General features: G+C 49.4%; 1 non-coding gene across 1 annotated transcript; it reads left to right on the top strand.

The window, feature by feature from the left end:
- Positions 1–10,062: 10,062 nt before the first annotated feature.
- LOC112851661 (U6 spliceosomal RNA) lies at positions 10,063–10,168 on the top strand. The gene has a single exon (XR_003222800.1). It is a non-coding gene; the product is annotated as a U6 spliceosomal RNA (small nuclear RNA).
- The last annotated feature ends 10,199 nt before the right edge of the window (positions 10,169–20,367 follow it).

The raw sequence follows: 20,367 nt of genomic DNA, 5'->3' as shown, positions 1-20,367 counted from the left end.
ACAGCTGGGAGATGGGGGATGGGAGACAGGGGTAGGGTGGGAAACCGAGCCCCTGCCAGCAAGCAGGAGCCAGCAGGGCAAGGAAAGACCAGCGGCCCCCATTCGCTGTGTGACCTTGAGCTCCTTGGGCTAGGGGTGCTCTGAGCCACCTGGAGCTAGGGCTCTAGTGTTGACTATAGGCAGCTTGTGGCCTCCTGGGCTCGTCTCTTCGTGCCTGGAACAGCGAGCGCACCGACCCTCACGGGGCAACCACCCAGCCCTCCACCCCCCTCCAGAGTGAAGCAGTGGAACTGACCAGCTGTGTGATCCCAGGCCAGTGTCTTAGCTTCCTTGTCCTCCAGTTGAGAGGGCTGGTGACTGGGATGCCCTGCAGGCAGCCCCTCCCTCCTCCACTTGGGAGCTGGTCACAGCAGCCCCACCCCTCCCCCAGGCCCCCGATCTTCCTCAATGGCCATTTTGTGTCGTTGCCAGGGGACTGCTGTTTGCTCAGCTGCCCCAACCCTGAGACCTCACGATAATGGACGCCTGTCAGCCTTGGGGCCCCTGTGTCTGGGGCCTGGGGGGTGAGAAGCCCTCTCCTTCAGTCTGTCTGGGGCATTGTCCTTCCCTTCCTGTCTGGGTGGGGGTGGGAGGCATTTGTGGTCATTTCCTCTCAGACTTGTTTCCCTTTCTAGAAGCTCAGGCCTGAATCTCAGCCTCCTGCCACCCCCATCTGTGTGTTCCCATTCAAGTCCCAGCAGCCCTCAGCCTCAGTTTCCCACTCTGTAAAGTCTTGACACTCTAGACCTGTGCTCTAATCCCCAGTTTAAATCTATCCCTTATTGGCCTTGTGCCATATGCCTCTGTTTAGTCATCTGAAAAATGGGGTTATTAATTCTACCAGCCTCAGAGGTAATTAAAATCATGGAATCTTACAGCCCTGGGCTGCTTTATACTTGGGTGATTTTGGGCAAGTCGCTTGAGCTCTCTAACCCCAACTTTGTCCTCTATGGAGTGGAGATGATAACAGGACCTACCACATTCTGGAGGGAAGTCACAAGAGAGTGCACAGACCTGGCACACAGGAGATGCTCAAAAAATGCTGGCTTTGAAAAACAACTCAGCAGCAATGAGGCAAGATGGCCACACATCCCATTGTTCCCACAACCAAGACTGATGGGGTGCCTAGGCGGCTGCCCTCCCCCAGGCCCCAAGTGGGTCTCTTTATTTCCAGATTGAATGCATGTGGTCACACCACACTCAGAATGATTTCACCCCCTTGCTTTATTTCCCAGTATGTGGTCACTTGTTGCAAACGCTGCATTGTCCTTGGAATGGCTATGCCTTCTGCAAATGTGGGCTGCAGGGTCCTAGATTTGTGTTATACCGTAGATCCCTTATCTGAGGTTTTGCTTTCCCGGTGATCAATGCAGTCTGGAAGCTGATGATTCTCCTTCCGATCTACCATCAGAAGGTCAGTAGAAGTCCAATGCTATGTCACAATACCTACGTCTTTTTACATAGGCGTTTTATCAGCTCACATCAGGGTTCCTGCAGCTGGAGATCACGGTCCCAGTGCTAGGAAAGGAATATGCTTTAATACCGGCAGATTTTAATACTGGCAGAACTCCCAGCACTGCAGACCTGGAGTCTGGATCCTGAGGAGGAGTCTGTGATAATCCTGATGCTAGCTGGATGGACGAAGGGCCCATGGCAAGTCTCAGGAAGAGGTAGTTTGCAGAGCCTGGGGGTGGGGGTCCAGAAAACACCTGGGAAGGCAGCCTCACCCACCGAGTCCCTCCCCAGTGCCCACTGGCATCACCAGGCCCACCCGTAGCCAGGAGTATCTGCCACCAGCTTCCCCTCCACACGGGTCTAGGCTTCCAGGTTGTATTAACAGCCCTGTTATGGAGCACCTACCATGCACCTGGCCTGGGGGCACATATGTTCTTTGAGTCATGGAATGCATCCTTGGCCCCACTTAACAGATGAGGAAAGTGCCGCTCACAGGGGCAGGGACTCGTCTGAGCTCCCAGCCAGTTTGGAATCCTGCTCCTTGTCCCACCCATAGGCTTAGATTCCAGGCTGCCCCACCCTGCCCCACCCTTGGCCTCAGCATTCTGCCCTCCCCCAGCCCAGTCCCCCAGCCCCACAGCTGACATCCTCCCCCACTCAACCCCCACCCCCCGCTTCCGCTCCCAGAATTCCCTGCTGCCAGTTGCCAGCCTCTGCATCAGGACACGTTGCTTTCCAGCCTCTTCACGTCCCACATCCCTGTGCCCACCGTGTTCCACTTGCCAAGGGGCTTACAGCACCTCAGGGCTGCTAGAAATTGTTCAACGGCATGGCTTTGCCTCTCTTCTCACTAATTGAATCCTTTAATCTTCTTGGGCAGCTTTTCCAGAGTGTGCACTTCCCAGAAGGGCTTTGGGAGAATAAAAATAATTGCTAGTAATTTGTTGAACATTCACTAGTTGCCAGGTACCGTGCTAAATGTTTAATTTACATCTTGTCATCTGATCGTTTTATTAGTGTCCTGAGGGAGGGGCAGGTATCATTCCCATTTTCCAGTGGGGAAACTGAGGCTCGGGTAGCTGCAGGAGACACTGCTCAAAGGCACAGTAACAGTAGTATCCCCACATTTACTGGGCACTTTGTGTCAGACACTGTTCCAAGCACTTTTATACATACTGGGTCACTGAATGTTCTCCATAAGCCTGTGAGGTCATTACTATTCTACTCCCCTGTGTGAGGATCTGGGTTCTAATCCAGAGTCTGGCTCCATAGCCCACAGTCAGGTCTTGTGGACTTCTAGGAGGTAGCAGGGAGATTGGAACTCAGGACTCGCTGCCTACAAGCCCCAGTTCTCCCCCAGCCTCCCCTGGGAGGCAAGCAATTAGCCAAAGCCAGGCCTTAGACCGTGGGACAGCTCCCAGTACAAACCGCAAGCTGGGAAGCAGGCCAGCTTCCAGGCGGGCTGAGCTCGGGCCTGGTCCACGGAAGTGGCTTTGGCCGGGACCCCTGAGGAGGTGGGGGGGGGGGATCCCTAAGGGCTGCTCTGGGGCAGGGCCTGGGCTCCCCAGATGGCCCAGGAATTGGCAGGCATTTGTGCCAACTGAGTGCTTTGCAGTAATTACAGTTTCCTGCCTCTAAAGGCTTCCAAATTCTTACTTTAAATATTTTTAGCAGATGAGCCTTGAAACCTCCTTCAAAACAAAACAAAAACAAAACACATTTCTTAACCATAAAATCCAGAAATACATGTTAAGAGATGACCTCTCTTTACATAATCGCCATGCTCTCTAGAAGTTACTGTCAAAGGCTGATGTGGATTGCCCAAGTCCACTTTGAGGGAAACCTGGAATGTCAGAGCTCTTAAGAGCATGGACTCCAGGGTGTGACAGAACCATGTGACCCTCTAGACAAGGCCCTTCGCCTCTCTGAGCCTGGGAGACATGTAACACCTGGGTAGCAGTCACTCTTAGTATCACCAGGAGTGAAAGCCCAATGTGCCCAAGCCAACTGTGACTTGGGCTGGGCCAGCTGCAAGGTGACATATCCAAGGTGACATACGACATACGAGTTGTATCCTGGTGACCAGACTGTTTTCCCGGAAGGATGGGCGCCCTTGGCCCTATCTCTGAGGCCTGTGCCTCAGCTGGCCCGCCCTTCCTTCCCCTTCTGCATGCTGAGGCAAGGCCCAGCTGGCAGCACCCCACCCAGGCTGCGCTAGGGCTGAGTGTGACAGCATCTGTCACCACTGTGTGGACCTGGCAAGCCCAGAGCATCTGGTAGAGCTGTTAGAGCCATGGCAGCCTGGGGCCAGGATACCCAGAGCCCAAGATGCGCGAGGCCCCGGCCCACATTTCCTTCCCTGGCATATTTCATTTCGTGGCTGTCTCTCACAAGCATGAAACACAATTCACCCCTTTTGCCCTCTCCCCTGTCCCATCTCAGTGACAGCACCTCCTTCTACCTCTTGTGTCAGCCGGAATCCACAGGCTGTCTCCTCTGTCCCTTAGCTCCCGCATCTAGTCAACACCCGAATCCCTCCACTGCGCCGTTGGACTCTGTATTGGTCTGGTCGAGCAGTCATAACAAAGTACCACACAGACTGGGTGGCTTGAACTGCAGAAATCTGTTTTCTTACAGTTCTGGCGACTGGGAGTTGGAGAGAAGGGTGTTGTTCGGTTGATTCCTTCTGAGGCGTCTCTCCTCAGCTTGTAGACAGCCACCGTCTCCCTGGCCCTCATGTGCTCCTGCCTGTGAGCATATCTTGTCGTAATCTCTTCTTACGGGGACACCCGTCAAACTGGACTAGGGTCCATTCTAATGACCTCATTTTACCTTAGTTGCCTCTTTAAAGGCCCTGTCTCCAAATGCAGTCACTTTCTAAGGCACTGGGGATTAGGACTTCAGCATATGAACTTTGAGGGGACAGAAATTCAGCCCCTAAGAGACTCTGTCTTGCGTGCTCCACCTTCCCTGTGCACACAGCGTCTGCCAGGTCCCGCATGACCATTGTTCTCTGACCACTGTGTTGACCCTCTCTACTCACGCCGCCAGCCCAACCTCCCCCTGCAGGCACCCTGATCTGATCATGTCATTCTCTGGTTGAAAACTTGCCCAGGCCCCCACCAGCTTCTCCAGCCTCAGAGCAAAGTTGCCACACCCATGCCTAAGACCCATCGCACCAAAACCAGGAGCTAGCGATGTTACCAAAGTCTTCCCTGCACAGGAGGAAGGTCTTTCGGTGGTTTGTCTGAGTTAGTCCTCATCAACTCTATGGGATAGGTCCTGTCATTAGTTCTATTTAATAGAAGAAGAAACTGAGGCACAAAGAGAGTGAAAAGCTTGCTCAAGATCACACAGCTAAGAGATGGGGAACCCAGGCGTTTGCATGCATACCCTTGACCACTGCACTCAGTGCTTTGGTTTGGCTGTTCCCTCTGCCTGAAATGCCTTTCCATCCCTTCTCTTGCTGACAAACTTCCATATGTTCTTCAAAACCCATTTCAAATGCCCGTTCCCTGGGATGATAGCCTCTGCTATATGTCCTGCCCATTCAGTCATCACTCATTAAAGCTCCAGCCACACTTTGAAGTGATTGTTGTGACAGTCTCCCTGGGGACAGGCACCAGATCTGATCCATCTCTCTGTTCTCCCCACACTTAGGATGGGCCAGGCAAGGAGGCAGACACCAGACATCACATACAAATTATTAACATGGGTGTAACTTTAAGAGTAAATTCCAGTTCTTTATTAAAAGAGCCAAGTGTTTCAGACCCCCCAAATTCCTGCTTTTGGAGAAAAAGAAAAGTAAAACACGAACACCTATATATCACTTTTCTCATGCAAATTTACCTTTTTGCCTCATTTTAATCCTGAGCCTGGCACAGCCTTTGTGCCTTTGTAGCAGCTCACACCTACCCCCTGGAGGCAGGCGGAGGTCATCTAAAACTCCAGGAGGGTTTTCCCGCTGGGGGATTGGGAAGGAAGGGAAAATAAAACAAGGGAAGGAAGAAATTCTTAGCGCCCCATGGGTTCCTTCTACATCCCCAAATAGTTGAAAACGACATTTTCTTTGTTTAAAATAATAATAATAATAAAGGCTTTGTTTTCGTAAAAATGACTCAGTCCCTTGTAAGATTGAAAAGGTTGGAAACCTCCCAGGAAAGGACAGAGAGGAAAATAAAATGACTCCGTGTCATACCTCCCAGCTGCTTACACATTTATATAGTCATCGAGCTGCGAGCTACGCCTAAGATGTGAGCACTCTGCCGTGTGTTATATTTTAATAAAAAATCTCACCACCCAGAGAAAGCCCTTGATAGCATCTTCCAGACTTCACATCTGCCTCTTGAAACATACAACGCATTTGTCTAACCAATAGCTGTTTATTGAGTACCTACTCTGTGCAGGCTTTGACCGGGTCCTGGGGGTAAAGGGTAGATCTGCCTCCATGGGACAGACTTTCATCAAAGAATGACGTATGTAATTATTTAGTTGCACCAGTGGCCAGGGCTGTGAAGAAGGTACTGGTTCAGTGAGGACAGGGAGGGCTTTCTGGAGGAGGTGACAGGTTGCTGTAAGGGTAGAGGAGATGTTAACCCGGAGAGATTGGGAAAGAGCACATCAGGTAGAGGGCAAACTGCTCGAGGAGGAATTCCAGTGTGACCACCATGGCTGGCGGCCAGCTCCCCTTCTGCCATTGCTGCAGAGACCAGATGTTGTTCTGGTGTCTACCCCTCCAGCCATTAACTTGCTACCGCGTAAATCCTGACAAGCCTAAGTGAGTCATGGTGGTCCTCATCCCTTTGCCAGCGGTTGGGGACAGGGGAGGGCATGTGGCCCAGTTCTGACTCTGAGAAGGGGAAAAACAGTCTGCAGGAGGACTTCTGGGAAGGTCCGGCCAAACTCTTTTCTGCCTCTGGGCACCGATGGTGAAGATGTGATATCCAGAACTGCTGCAGCCATCCTGCAGCCCTGAGGATGAGACCGACATGTAAGGGCGGCTGAGCCAAAAAAAAAAAAAATAGCAAGAACCTGAGTCCTCAATGATATCCTCAAGCCTTTGGATAAACTATTCTGTACTGCCTTACCTGGGACTTCGTGTTATGCAAGGAAAACATGGAAGAAGTCAGTCCAGTTGGAGGTGGGGGCTGAGGGTTTGTCCTGCAGTGATCGCACATTGTTTTTACCTGGATTGTGGGCTGGAGTGGGGGCTGGTGAAGATCATGACCGTCATCCCCCAAACTGTCCTTTGGCTCCACTAAAGCACATTAAAGGGAATAACTTCTTTTTAAAAAAAATTTTTTTTTCAACGTTTATTTTTTTTTGGGACAGAGAGAGACAGAGCATGAATGGGGGAGGGGCAGAGAGAGAGGGAGACACAGAATCAGAAACAGGCTCCAGGCTCCGAGCCATCAGCCCAGAGCCTGACGCGGGGCTCGAACTCACGGACCGCGAGATCGTGACCTGGCTGAAGTCGGACGCTTAACCGACTGCGCCACCCAGGCGCCCCTAAAGGGAATAACTTCTAATCCAAAAGGCTCTTGAGGCCCGAACACAGAGCAACGGGAGAGTGCCACGAGGTGTGGCAGAAGTGAGTACCCATCTGTGTGTGTGGAAGCCATGCGTCAGCTCTGGCTGTCCCCGTGTTGTCCAGGTACTCTTTGATGGTCAACTAACTTTACCTCCTCTTCCCATTCACTGTGGGAAATGGGCCTCCCAGAGTCCCACAGGGACTGGGGGACTGGCCAGACTCTCTATTGTGTCGATGGCTTCCCAATCATTGTTTGGATGGGTCAGTTACTCCTTGCATTTCTGTCAGAATTTGCTTTACTGAAACATTAGTCAGATACTATGAAATCCATCCTTTAAAAGTGTACAATTCAGCGAATTTTAGTATATTCACAAGGTTATGTAGCCGTCAGCACTATTTTATTCCAGCATATGTTCGTCACCCCATAAAAAAATCCTCATACTCATTGGCAGTGACTCCCAGTCCCCACTCCCCCAGCCCCTGGCAATTGCTAATCTTTCTGCCTGTATGGATCTGCCCATTCCGATATTTCGCATAAATGGAACCACACACTGTGTGGCCTTTTGTGACTGGCCCTCCTTTACCGCTCATCCCATCAGGTAACATTCTCAACAAGTGCACGAAGTACTGTAATCACCTCTACCTACAAATAGCACTTTCCCCCCTTGCTGTATGTACATACAAATTTTCTAGAAATGAAACCATACGATGCATGTGGTTTTCTAATCCTTCTGTTTGTATTCAGTAAAATATTGAGGAACTTTTTCTGTCAGTACTGTATAACCCTTTTTGTTAAAGTTCTTTGTTTATTTTTGAGAGAGAGAGACAGGACAGAGAGAGGGAGGCAGAGGATCCCAAGCAGGCTCTGCACTGACAGCAGAAAGCCCGAAGTGGGGCTCGAACTCACAAACCACATGAGATCATGACCTGAGCCGAAGTAGGACGCTTAACCAACTGAGCCACACAAGTGCCCCTGTATAACCCTTTTTTAATGTCTGTAGAATAATTTAAGAGGTTAAAAAAATGATTTTGGTTTGAGCTCGGTGCTTAAGCACTCAGGCCCAGAAGGAAGACTGATCCCCTCTGGATGGGACTTTACTGCCCTTCCAGCTTTTCTTGAGTGTAAACGATGAGATGAGCATCCTGTGTGCACATTTCCATAAAGTTCTAGACATGGGACTGTGGCCCAAATGGCATACATGTTTACTTCTTTTTATATTTTCCCAAATTGTTCTAGGGAAAGATTAGATCAGAAAGGCTGTCTGCTGCAATGAAGCATTGTGGCCTCTGGACTCTAACTGCCTGGGTTTTAATCCCTTTTCTGCTTCTCCTTAAAGGTAGGACCTTAACCTATCTGTGCCTAGTTTCCTTATCTGTAGAATGGGGATAACGAAAGTACCAACTTCTTAGGATTGTTGTGAGTGTTACATTAGTCTTATACATGTAAGCAGTGGTTTCCGACTGGGGGTGACTTTACCCCTTCAGCAGACATTTGGTGATGTCTGGAGACATTTTTGGTTGTCATAACTGCGGTGTGGTGGCACTAACATCTGATGAGAAAAGACCAGAGAGGCTGTTAAATATTCGACAATGCACAGGACAGCTCCCCTCCAACAACAAAGAAGGATCCAGTTCCAAATGTCAACAGTGCTGAGGTTGAGAAACTCCGGTGTAAAGGGCCTGGCCCAGAAGCTCTCATCAATGTTGGCTGTGACTATTTACACTCCCACCAGCAGAGCACAAGAATGTTTGTTTCCCTGTACTTTGGCCAAGTCTTTCAAATCCGGGTTAATTTTGATGGGGGGATCATTGTATGCTGGTACATTTCTAAGCCATCAGTGAAGCCTTTCCTTATTCCTTCATGGGCCTGACTACATGGGATTGATTAGCCTCCATTCTGGCCATGGGTTTCCTTGGCTGACAGTTGGGTCCAGCTAAGGAAACTTTGACCGTGTGAGCAAGAACTTCGGAGTTCCTGGGATTACCTGTGTCTGTGTTTGTCTCTGAATATCTCAGATGCAGGAACATGTTGTGGGTAAAGTGTGGATTTTGAAGTCAGATCTGGATTCAGATCCCAACTCTACTGCTTCCTAGTTGTGAAGGTAAATTACTTCTCTAAACCCCAGGTATCCTCATCTGTAAAATAGGATTATTGTGAGGATCAAATAAGATAATATAGCTCCATGCCGGCTTCTTAGTCAACGTTCAAAAACAGCAGGTACGATTTATTCAGTGATTACGACACTCAAGCCCTTTGCTAAGACTTTCCACATAGTTTTTCAGCTTGATGGCAACTCCTGTTCATCCGAATAAGGTCAAGACTCCATGTCTGTCTGTCGAGGTACAAGGGAAAGCCACTTGCTGAGCTCTCAGTCTGCATTCCACAACTGTTTGCTGAGCATTACCATGTGCCAGACCAGATGCTGGGCGCAGGCAGAGAGACAGGGCTGCTAAACTCTCCCATTCGTATGAAAGAGGTAAACAAATAAAAGACACAAACAAAATGTCAGGGGAAAAGACCAGACATATTAGCCTTTCACTATACCTGTAAATGGGTTAATTTCCTTTATTAAAGCAAAAACAGCAAGAAGACAAGTGAAAAAGCAGAAGAAGAAAGTTTAGTTATGTGTTACTTTTTTTAATGTGTTATTTATAAGGGAACTAAAACAAGCCATGGAAAGAAATAATCTCTAATGAAACAGCTCTATATTTATAAATGATTGCATTGCATTTCAAATGAATAACAAACCACACTGAAGGGGGCGGGGGCGGGGGGAGAACTAACCCGAGTGAAAAAAAACTTTTTTTTGAGAGAGAGATAGAGAGAGACAGAGTGTGTGAGCAGGGGAGAGGGAGAGAGAATCTGAAGCAGGCTCCATGGTGCCTGACGCCAGGCTCTATCCCATGACCTTTGGGTCATGACCTGAGCCAAAACCAAGAGTCGGATGCTCAACCGACTAAGCCACCCAGGAGGCCCCTGGGTAAGTTGAATATAGAACTTCAATCTATACTCTCAGTCTGAAGATAAAAAGAGTTGTGTGCTTGTTTCGAGAGCACATATACTAAAAGTGGACGACACAGAGAAGATCAGCATGGCCCCTGAGCAAGGGTGACACACAAATTCGTGAAGAAAAAAAAAGATTAAGGGGTGCCCGGCAGGCTCAGTTCGTAGAGCATACAACTCTTTTTTTTTTTTTTTTAATGTTTGTTTATTTTTTGAGATAGAGAGAGAGAGAAACAGAGCACGAGCGGGGGAGGGGCAGAGAGAGAGGGAGACACAGAATCCGAAGCAGGCTCCAGGCTCTGAGTCAGCAGCACAGAGCCCGACGCAGGGCTCGAACTCACAGACCGCGAGATCATGACCTGAGCTGAAGTCAGACACTTAATGGACTGAGCCACCCAGGCGCCCCTAGAGCATGCAACTCTTCATCTCAGGGTTGTGAGTTCAAGTCCCACATTGGGCATGGAGTTTACTTAAAAAAAAAATTACAAAATTGCAAATAAATATTGAAAACTCTACCTAATAGGCTTGTTTTTCATAGTGGCATGGATTAGCAATTCTAATCCGTGTGTATTGGAGGATTGAGTAAAAGATGAAATACACTGAGGCTATTGAGAGCCAGGTTTCTCACTGATATGGAAGGGACACAAGTATGGCCCGGGGAAGGCCAGGAAGGACTGGAGGTGCAGTATGAACTCTTGGATTTGTATTTCGGTATGCGTCTACTTCCTAGTCCTGTCCATTGAGAGGACCTAGAAACATGAGTGCACCTAGTGCCCAGCTCCTTGCTTCTAAATACCATCCTCTACTGGAGGAACCAGGGCTCCATGGAGAAATGGCTGATTTCTTTTTTTTTTTTTAATTTTTTTTAACATTTATTTATTTATTTTTGAGAGAGAGAGAGTAAGAGCACGAGCAGGGGAGGGGCAGAGAGAGGGAGGCAGAGGATCCAAAGCAGGCTCCTCACTGTCAGCGCAGAGCCTGATGCGGGGCTCGAACTCACAAATTGCAAGATCATGACCTGAGCAGAGATTGGATGCTTAACTGACTGAGCCACCAAAGTGGCTGGTTTCTGGGCTAGGCCAGCAAGAGTATAAGATGAGCCTGGAGCATCTTTTTGGCCTCGAAAGTAAGCAAGTACTCGATGAATAGGAGAGACACAGCAAAAGGCCATAGCAGCCAGCTTGCATGAGCTCTCCCTGGCCAAATCTGGAACAGTTAGGTTATCAAGTAAATAATGATAGTAATGAATTATAACTCATTGAATAAGATCCGAGTTCATGGGTCCGTCATCCATATAATATATGCACATGTACTAAAAGCTCTTCTTTACGGTAGAATGCTAAAAACAATAGAAATTTTAAGTCACAATTTTGCAGTCATCAGAGTAATAATTGGTATAGATAGGAATCATCAAGATTGAAACAAGGATGAAAGTTGACGAGAAGTAAGATATCTGTATAGTCTTTAAATTTTCTTTTTATGTTTATTCATTTTTGAGAGAGAGACACAGAGTGTGAGCGGGGGAGGAGCAGAGAGAGACACACACACAGAATCTGAAGCAGGCCCTAGGCTCTGAGCTGTCAGCACAGAGCCCGATGCAGGGCTCGAATGCACGAATCGCGAGATCGTGACATGAGCCGAAGTCAGTCACTCAACCAACTGAGCCACCCAGGTGCCCCAAATATCCATATAGTCTTAAAGTACTCCCCTAGAAATTATTTATGAACTATAAAGAGAAAATAGTAATTGTATAGGAGATATAACTGGGAGCCACATGCTTTAACCAAGTGACCAAAATAACTATCACCAGTAATGGGGCAACTTGACATCAAGTGCCCCTTTTTCTTTTCTTTGCTTTTTTTTTTTTAAGATGTTATTTTTTTAAGTAATCTCCACACCTGACATTGGGCTCGAACTCACAACCTGGAGATCAAGAGTCACATGCTTTACCAACTGAGCCAGCCAGGCACCCCGGCAAGTGCTTCTTAATAGGATACACTGAGGGGCGCCTGGGTGGCTCAGTCCGTTAAGCGGCCGACTTTGGCTCAGGTCATGATCTCGCGGTCCGTGAGTTCGAGCCCCGCGTCGGGCTCTGTGCTGACAGCTCAGAGCCTGGAGCCTGTTTCAGATTCTGCGTCTCCCTCTCGCTGACCCTCCCCTGTTCATGCTCTGTCTCTCTCTGTCTCAAAAATAAATAAAACGCTAAAAAAAATTAAAAAAAAAATAGGATGCACTGAGAAAGACAATTATCATTTCTGTGATATCCCTGCCCCAAATGCATAGCCTGATCTAATCATGAAGAAATATCCAACAAATGAAAAGTGAGGAATATTCCATAGAATAAATGACCTGTACTCCTCAAAAATGGCAATGTCATGAAAGGCAAAAAGGCTGAGGGACTGTTCCCAGGTTGGAGGAGACCAAAGAGACGTGATGATTAGATGTGATCTATTATTCTGGATTGGATCATGAACCAGAAAACAAATTGCCCTGAAATGGCATCATTGGGAAGGTTAGCCAAATTTGCATAAGACCTGTAGATTAGATATCATGTTATGTCAAGGCTAAATGTCCTGATTTTGCTAATTGCACTGTGGTTATGTGCATGCCTATGTTGTCAGGAAATACACACTAAACTATTTAGGAGGAAAGGGGCATCATATCTGCAACTTACCCTCAATGGGTCAGAAAAAAGATATACCTAGAGAGAGAGAATGATAAAGTAATAGTCACGAATGTGAACAATCAGCGAACCTAGGGCAAGAGTATGTGCAAATCCCTTGTGCTAGTCTTGTAACTTAGAACTTTGACATTATTTCAAAGTAAAAAGTTGAATAGAAAAAAAGAAAGAAAAAGCCTGTTTGGATTCTTTTCTTTAAAGAAGGTATTTTCCCTCAAGACACTTATTCGTGTGGTTGCCTCTTCAGCAAGCCTAAACCCTTGTTCAATGATTTCAGTAAACGTCCCAGTCTCAAAAGCGAACTGTGATTTGTTTATGAGGTCCTCCTTCCCCCAGCCATGCAACATAGGTTGCACTTCCGGAGTATCAACCCTTCCGGTCAGGTTAATTAACAATATCCACTGAATGACTGGGCATTCTCTGGATTGTGCAATTACTGTGCAATCTCTGAGTCCCCAGTGCTCATCCCTGAGCCTGGCCAGAGCAGGTGCTCAGGGTAAAGGTTGTGAAATTGAAAGATTGAATTATCTGATTGCCTTTAGGGGAATAGCAAGAATTAAGACTGAGAAGGTATGGAGAGGAACCCCATGGGCGTCTGGGGGGGGCGGGCAGGGACTCTTATACGTGTCTGGACCCCGGACAAGAAAACTTTGGACACAGCAGTGCCTGAAAGCCTCCATCCTGTGTCTTGTTGATGAGGGAATTGTCTTGGAAGGGGCAATCAGGAGAGAGAGCAGGGGCCACTCATGACTAATCCCATCAGCGCGGTCAGGGGGGAGCAGGATGACAGCCTTGGTAAACTGCGCTGCAGGGGTCATTGGAAGTTTACCAGTCCCCTCTGGTTTGTTAAACTCACTGGTGGCAAAGGCTGAGAGGTCTCTGGGCTGCTCCTCTGATCTTGATTTGGTTTTGGTTTTCAATTTGACTTTGCAAGCTGCCTTGAATCCTCGTGCTTCGGCTCTTAAAGATGCTCAGATTGATGAAGCTGAAGGTGGGTGTGTTTGGAAATGAGTGGCCATGGAAGAGACTAGGGAGGCCAGTGGAGGCCTTGAATGTCAATCCTGGAGTGTGGTTTGATCTTCAGAGCAATAGGAAGAGCCACGGATCAGTGATAGATTTTCATCTTAGGAGATTCACTCCAGCAGCTGAAGTTGAAGATCAGAGAGTGGGAAAAGACAAGAAGCAGAAAGATCAGTGTGGAGGCCGCCACACAAATCTGGGCAAAAACTAGAGCAAGAAGTATTTTTAGACCTTGCTCTGTAAGAGGAATGGTAAGATGTAGCATACATAACACCACCCTAACTTTTCATTCTCATGGCAGACATTGCTAATCACTCGGTGTTCTCCCTTACACAGCCTAGGTGGGCTGCTCCCACAGACAGCCATTACCAATCAATCTGAGAAGGCACACTGGATGAAAGAAATCTGCCCTCTGGGCTCTGTTATATAAGGCAAGGAGAAGTCCTCAGTTTTGAGAATATGCTTATAGTTGCTACTTTGGGTCTGCCCCAACCTGAGGCTCAGGAAGTACGACCAAAGTGATGCCCTAAGTCAGTCTTTGAGGCCCCTTACCGGAATTGTGCCTCGCCTTGCTGTGTGCCCTCTGTGTTCCCACTTAGAGCTTTTCCACATCCGTGATCTTATTTCAACCTCACAACATTCCTGGAAGGTCAAGGTTGTCATCCCCATTTTACAGATGAGGAAACGGAGGTAAGAAACTTCAAGTAGAGGGCTCAAGTTCCACAGGTGGTAGGTGGCAGAGCCGGGATTCAAACAGGGCCGTCTCGTTCCAAAACCCCTGGCTCCTTCCACGTAAGCTTGTCCCGGCTGTGGCAGCTGCTTGCATCTGTCAGGGCCTCAAGCAGAAAAGCCAGAACAGGTTGGGGCTGACATCTTGGCAACAGTGACTTTCCCTGTCAAAAAATCCTTGGCTTAAAAAGACCTGGGAAACTTGACTTTTGAGTCAGCCTCATCTAATCCGCTCTGTGCTGAGCCATGGAGAAGGAAGGTTCTGGCCCCTGGGTGGGGGTGGAGGGGGATCGCTGAGGGGGTGCAGCACAGATGGTGAGGGGCGGAGGCCTCTTGCTGTGGAAGAGAATAAGGTTTCTGTCCTTGCACAGTCGGAATGAGGGCCCTGGAGCCAAGCAGCCAGGGCCAGGGCGGGGCCAGCCAACCTTTGGCACGTGAAATGCCACCCCGTACTCATGGCAGATAATTCTCGGTAATAATTCATCCCCCCCCTGGCAGGCATGCATCCTGAAAGCCCTGTCTGTCCCTCCCTCATGGGGTCCCTGCTGGAATGCGGGGGGTCAAGGGGCTGGTCCCAGACGTGGGCAGAGTTCAGACTGGGCTGGGTAGGCGGGGCAGCGTCTGGGCACCGCCTGGGGGGAGAGGGAGCCTTTGTGCTCTGTGCCCTGGAACCCCACCCCCCAGCTGCAGCCGCCCCAGAGGGGAGAAATGGCCGATGCGCCCGGCTGAGGCCTGCTCTCTCCGTTCCCTCTTCTAGGGCAGCCAGGGCAGAGGGTGCTAACTTGGGTGCAACCTGGCATCTGACAGATCCACCCCATTGCGCCCAGGGGGCTCTTTGTGAGCGGCAGGAGGGTGAGGGCCTCACGTCTCCTGTGGAGCTTTTATTTTATTTTTTAACATTTTTATTCATTTATTTTGAGAGAGAGAGCAGGGGAGGGGCAGAGAGAGAAAGAATCCCAAGCAGGCTCCATGCTGCCAGCACAGAGCCTGACGCAGGGCTCGAACCCAGGAACCGAGAGATTATGACCTGAGTCGAAATCAAGAGTGGGACGCTTAACCCACTGAGCCACCCAGGCATCCCTCCTGTGGAACTTTTAAAACACACTGAATCTCAGTCCTCGACCCCAGATACTATGGTATATCGTGTGGGGGTACCTGGGCATAGGCCCCTTTAAAACTCCCTGGTGGTTCTGCAATGAGCTGAGGCCGGTGCCTATTTTGAGAGGGTAGCACCACAAGCCCGGCCACCACCAGCTGTGTGACCTTGAACACGTGAGGTGGCAGTTGGCAGCTCAGTTTCCTCATTTGTGAAATACGAACAGCCATAGTACTGACTTTGTGGGGTCCCTGGAAAGACTGAAGGAGATAGTGCCGTATAGACTGAGCACCACCCCCAGCACAGAGCACACACTCGGATGTTTAGCTCCTGTGGGTGGTTAGCTATTTTTATTATTTCTTCCTTTCCACGCCAGCCAGGGGGAGATTTTAAGAGCTTGCAGCCAGGGAGAAAGTGGAAAGGGCAGAGAGAGGTCCCCTCCGAGGACGACATCATTAGAGTGACCAGGGAAGGCTCTGCTTTGACATGGAGGCGGGTTGGGAGGCATTGGTCCCTCCATGGCTCCAGGAGGAGCCCACGCTCCTTAGCAAGGCACGCGGAGCCCCTCTGGGCTGCCCGGGGTTGGAGCACCAGGCACACCGCGTGGGGGTTGTTGCCTCTGGCTCCCCCGCCTCCCAGCAAGCTCTCAAGGGCAGAGATAAGACTTGCTCAGCTGGGTGCCCCTGAGGCCAGCACACAGGTGTCAGTCATGCTGGATAGCCCACGGGGCATGGCGTGGAGAGCTGGCAGACCCTCTGAGCAGGGCATTGACTGGTCACAAGGGCAACAGGAGCTGCCACTTCCCGAGTGCCCACCGTGTGCTGGGCATCATGATTAGGGCTGACAAAATCACACTAAGCTTGCCACCGCTCCCTCTGGCAGGAGCTGCCGCCGACCATGCCCGGGAGGGTCAGAAATCAGTCAGTTCAGCGCCCCCCCAGCCCACTGAACTCTACAGCCTCTGGCCTCTGTTGGCCACCCAGCTGCCTTGAACCCTGAATTGGGGCCCAGAGCCGACTGCCTGTCACGCGCAGCACCACGGCGCTATGGCTTTCTTGGCTGCCTAAGTGCCGGGCTGTGGAGCAGAGCAGAGAGTTTAGAAGATGGGTTTTCTCATTTTCATCCGACTGCAGGATGGAGGGAGTCCCTGGGAATATCTGCTTTCCAACCTTAATGATCTGAGATTGCATTCCAGAGATTTCTGTGTGGAACCTGACTTATGCTGCACAAATAAATGAAAGATGCATGACCTCTCCAGTGGCCACATATCTGGATCCTTGTTGAGCAGACGCTGTATGAACTTGCCCAAGGTTCTGACACAGATCACTGTGATCTGTGATTTGCGGCTACTTGTTGGGGGGTCTCCTGAGTGCCGGTGACATGGCGGGAACAGGTTCTGCTTCCATGGAGCTCTTATCCCAGTGAGGGGAGACAGACCCTCAGCAAGTAAACTAATAGAAGTGCCCACTAGTGAAGAGACAAGAGAGCATGTGATTGGGGCCAACTTCAGACCCAGCCTTGAGGGATGGCTTCCCTGGGAAGGTGACATTTCAGCTGAGACCTGAATGCCCAGGAGCAGGTGCCAGTGTAGCAGGCAGAGGGAACAGCTGACACAGGGGCCGGAGAAGATGGGGACAGTGGGGGGAACAGGCAGGGCTGGGGCTGGGAAAGGCCACCATCCAGATTACCCAAAGCCCTGCCATGTTCGGCCTGCAGCGGCGTCTACAGGGTGAGAGGGACATGACCCATCAGCTCCCGCTGTGGCGGGAGTGGCACCGTGCTTCTGGCTGGCTGTCCTGTGGGGAGTGGGACCCTTGTTATTGCCAGGGGCCACAGGGACAGTGCCCAGCTCTGCCGAGCTAGGGAAGGCCTAGCTGAATATATGTGTGTGTGTCTGTGTGTCTGCGTGTGTGTGTTTGGGGGAAGTTGGTCTAAATCCAAGTCACCATCAGTGGTTTGACAGCTCCTTGGAGGTATCTAAGTCACCAGGTGAAGTGCCTTTGAATCGGATGGGAGAATCTATTCCCTCCAGTCCCATCCCTCTGATTACATCGAGGTCAATGTTCACTTGCTGTTGGTTTGCCCTTTATGCCCCCTGACATTTCCTAATCTTGCTTTTTACACAAGGAGCTACTGGACTGGGGCTCACAGGCACAGCATCTACCAGAAGACAATAGTGCTGTTCATTTTCAGTGTCCCATCCCAGCCACCTTGCATGATGGGTCCCTGACTTTCTTTTATATTATAAAAGACCATCTGAAGATGGTCAAGGGGGGATGGTGAAAGTCACAAAAGTCTGTACACGAGTGACTCAAGTTTGGAAAACATGGAACTAAGATGCTTCAGGCCCACCTTCCCAGTTTCAGAATGCTCTTTTCCCCAGGAAAGCATTTCTTTTTGTTATTAAATGTCTGTATTACAATAAGGAAGCAGACCACAGCATTTAGTTAAGACTTTCAAACGGAGCTTTTGATCATGTATTTATTTATTTAGTTATATGTCACCTTGTTGTACAAAAGGTATTGTGGCAGCTTACAAAAATAGATAAAATACAATAAAGTAAAAAATAAACAGATCGGGGTAAAGATTAAAGCAGAAAGCTAGACTGAAGTCAGAGTCAAGTAGTTGACTCAGTACAATTGTTAAAAGTAATCTCAAATTTGACTTTGAGGTTCCCAGCGGCCAAAGCAAAAAAGAAAACACGACTCGTTACAAGATTCCTAACAGTTAGTTTGGGGCCTTGGTACAAAACAGACCTGGTGCAAATCTTGACTCTACTACTTGACAGACTCACGACCCTGAGCAGGTTGCTTAACGTTTCTGAACTTGAGGTTCATCACCTGTAATGGGGAAAAGTAGTGCCAACCTTGGGGGTTCCTAGTTACATCGGGAATAATGCGTGTCAAGGTGCCTTCTAGCTCTAGGAGGGTGCTGCTTGGGTCCTCAGCCGCCCTTAGTCCTCACTAAGCTGAAAGTTTTCAGCCACAAAAGGGAGTTGACATCTGTCCCCTCTGTCAGTCCCTACCCTGCCCAAGCATGCAGCATATAAGGGGTAGAGCCCGATCCCAACCCAGGGCTCCCTAACTCCTACCCAGGCTCCCTGATAACCCTATCTGGTGCTGTGTGTTCCTGTCACCGGAGTGGCCTCCAATGCTGTCAGGGAGAAAATGCTTTGGAACACATGGGCTTTCAGGAACACTCAAATCATTCCCAGGAAAACCCCAGCCTCACTTTTAGGGCTGCCCTGTGAGGCAGAGGCCCCCTTCTCTCCTCCGTAGACACAGCAGATTAAATGTCAAGGCCCAGAAATCTCTAGGGGGGAGTCAAAGGCGGCAGCCAAAGCCCCTTCACGGGCTCAGAACACCGGAGACAGCTTCCTTTGCCTTCACAGCCAAGGTCAGTAAGAAACACTGACCCTCCCCAGTCCAGGTCCTCTCTTATTTGAAGTATGGTTACCAAATGTAATAAAGCCCACAACAAAAACCTGTCCCTGCCTCCCATCAGCAACAGAACAAATTCCACTTGTCTCAGAATTTTCTTTTCTCTATTAATTTATATATGACTCTGTTCCAAATGTGATTGGAGACGGTTCTTGGCTTGGCATTCAAGGTTCTTTACAAGCTGACCCCATCCTCCTTCTTGGGTCTCCAGTGTGGATGCAGTTTGTGGCCTGGTCGCACAGAGTAAAAGCCATCACTTCTGGAGCTACCCCTAGAGTGTCATGCATTTGGCCAACAGCATGTACTGACCAGCCCTGAAACCCCGATCTGCCACAGACTAAGCTGCTGTGTGACCTAGGGTGAGTCCCTTCACCTCAGTTTTCCTCGTCCGTAAAATGGGCACATTCTGAGTATATACCTTGCCCTGTGGGGAAGATGAAAGAATGTGCCCATGGCATGCCGGGCACACTTGATGCTCAGTCAGTGGTGATGGTTAGATGACCTGAATTTGAGACCCGGCCTTTCACTTAACCGCTTACATGACAAGTGACTCGTCTGGGTTCTAGTTCGACTATCTGCGAAGCGAGGAAAATAACTCTATCATCACCTAACCCCCACACAAAGGCCTGAAAACAGAAGGGACTTAGTGAATGTTTGGAGGCTACAGCCAGCATCATCTCCCCCAGAAAACAATCTTGCTTGCCTTTTAACTTTCCCAAACCAGTCCTCTGTAACTTTCCTTTTTCTCAGACTAATGAGCAAGAGGAGTCTGAACACTTTTCGCATGGTTAGGCTGTGATATCATGAAAGACACAGTCTTGTAAAACCCACACCCAGGGCCAAGGGAAACGCAGCCCCCTGAAGAGACTGTTGAGTGCAGCCCGCCGTCGATTGGGTGGGGGAGTCTGGATGTGTCCACCACTATGAGTCAGGCCTTGCTTGGCTGGCTATCATCATTCCCCTTTATTTTAGGGGTGAGTTAGAGCTTAAACAAAACATCACCTGACAATGCCTGACAGAAATGCCTTCTGCACAAAATGCATTGCCTTACACTCTTGGGTATGCAGCTGAATTTTCTAACATGGCACCTGGGCGTTCAAATATACAGATATTCAGGGGCTGGCATGGGAACAGAATGAGGGGAGCAGGGTCGGGGGTGGTGCAGGGATCAGCAGTAAATACTCTTTAAAGGTGTTGGGATGGATTGGGTGCCCGATAGTCTATGGCCTTCCCAGGCAGAGCTGCCTCCAAACCAGGGGAATAAAGGGTATAGACAAAGCCCTTCTGGAAGATCAGCTGTGTCCTGTTCCCCAGTGTGGTCCCGAGCCACTCTCTAAACCTCTCTGGGCATATTTCTCCTTTGGTGAAACAGGG

This window comes from Puma concolor, chromosome D4, assembly GCF_028749965.1.
Source record: "Puma concolor isolate L17-30 chromosome D4, mPumCon1.1.hap2, whole genome shotgun sequence".
NCBI lineage: Eukaryota > Metazoa > Chordata > Mammalia > Carnivora > Felidae > Puma > Puma concolor.
Note: the sequence above shows the minus strand (reverse complement) of the source record. Positions and strands in the feature narration are given on the sequence as shown.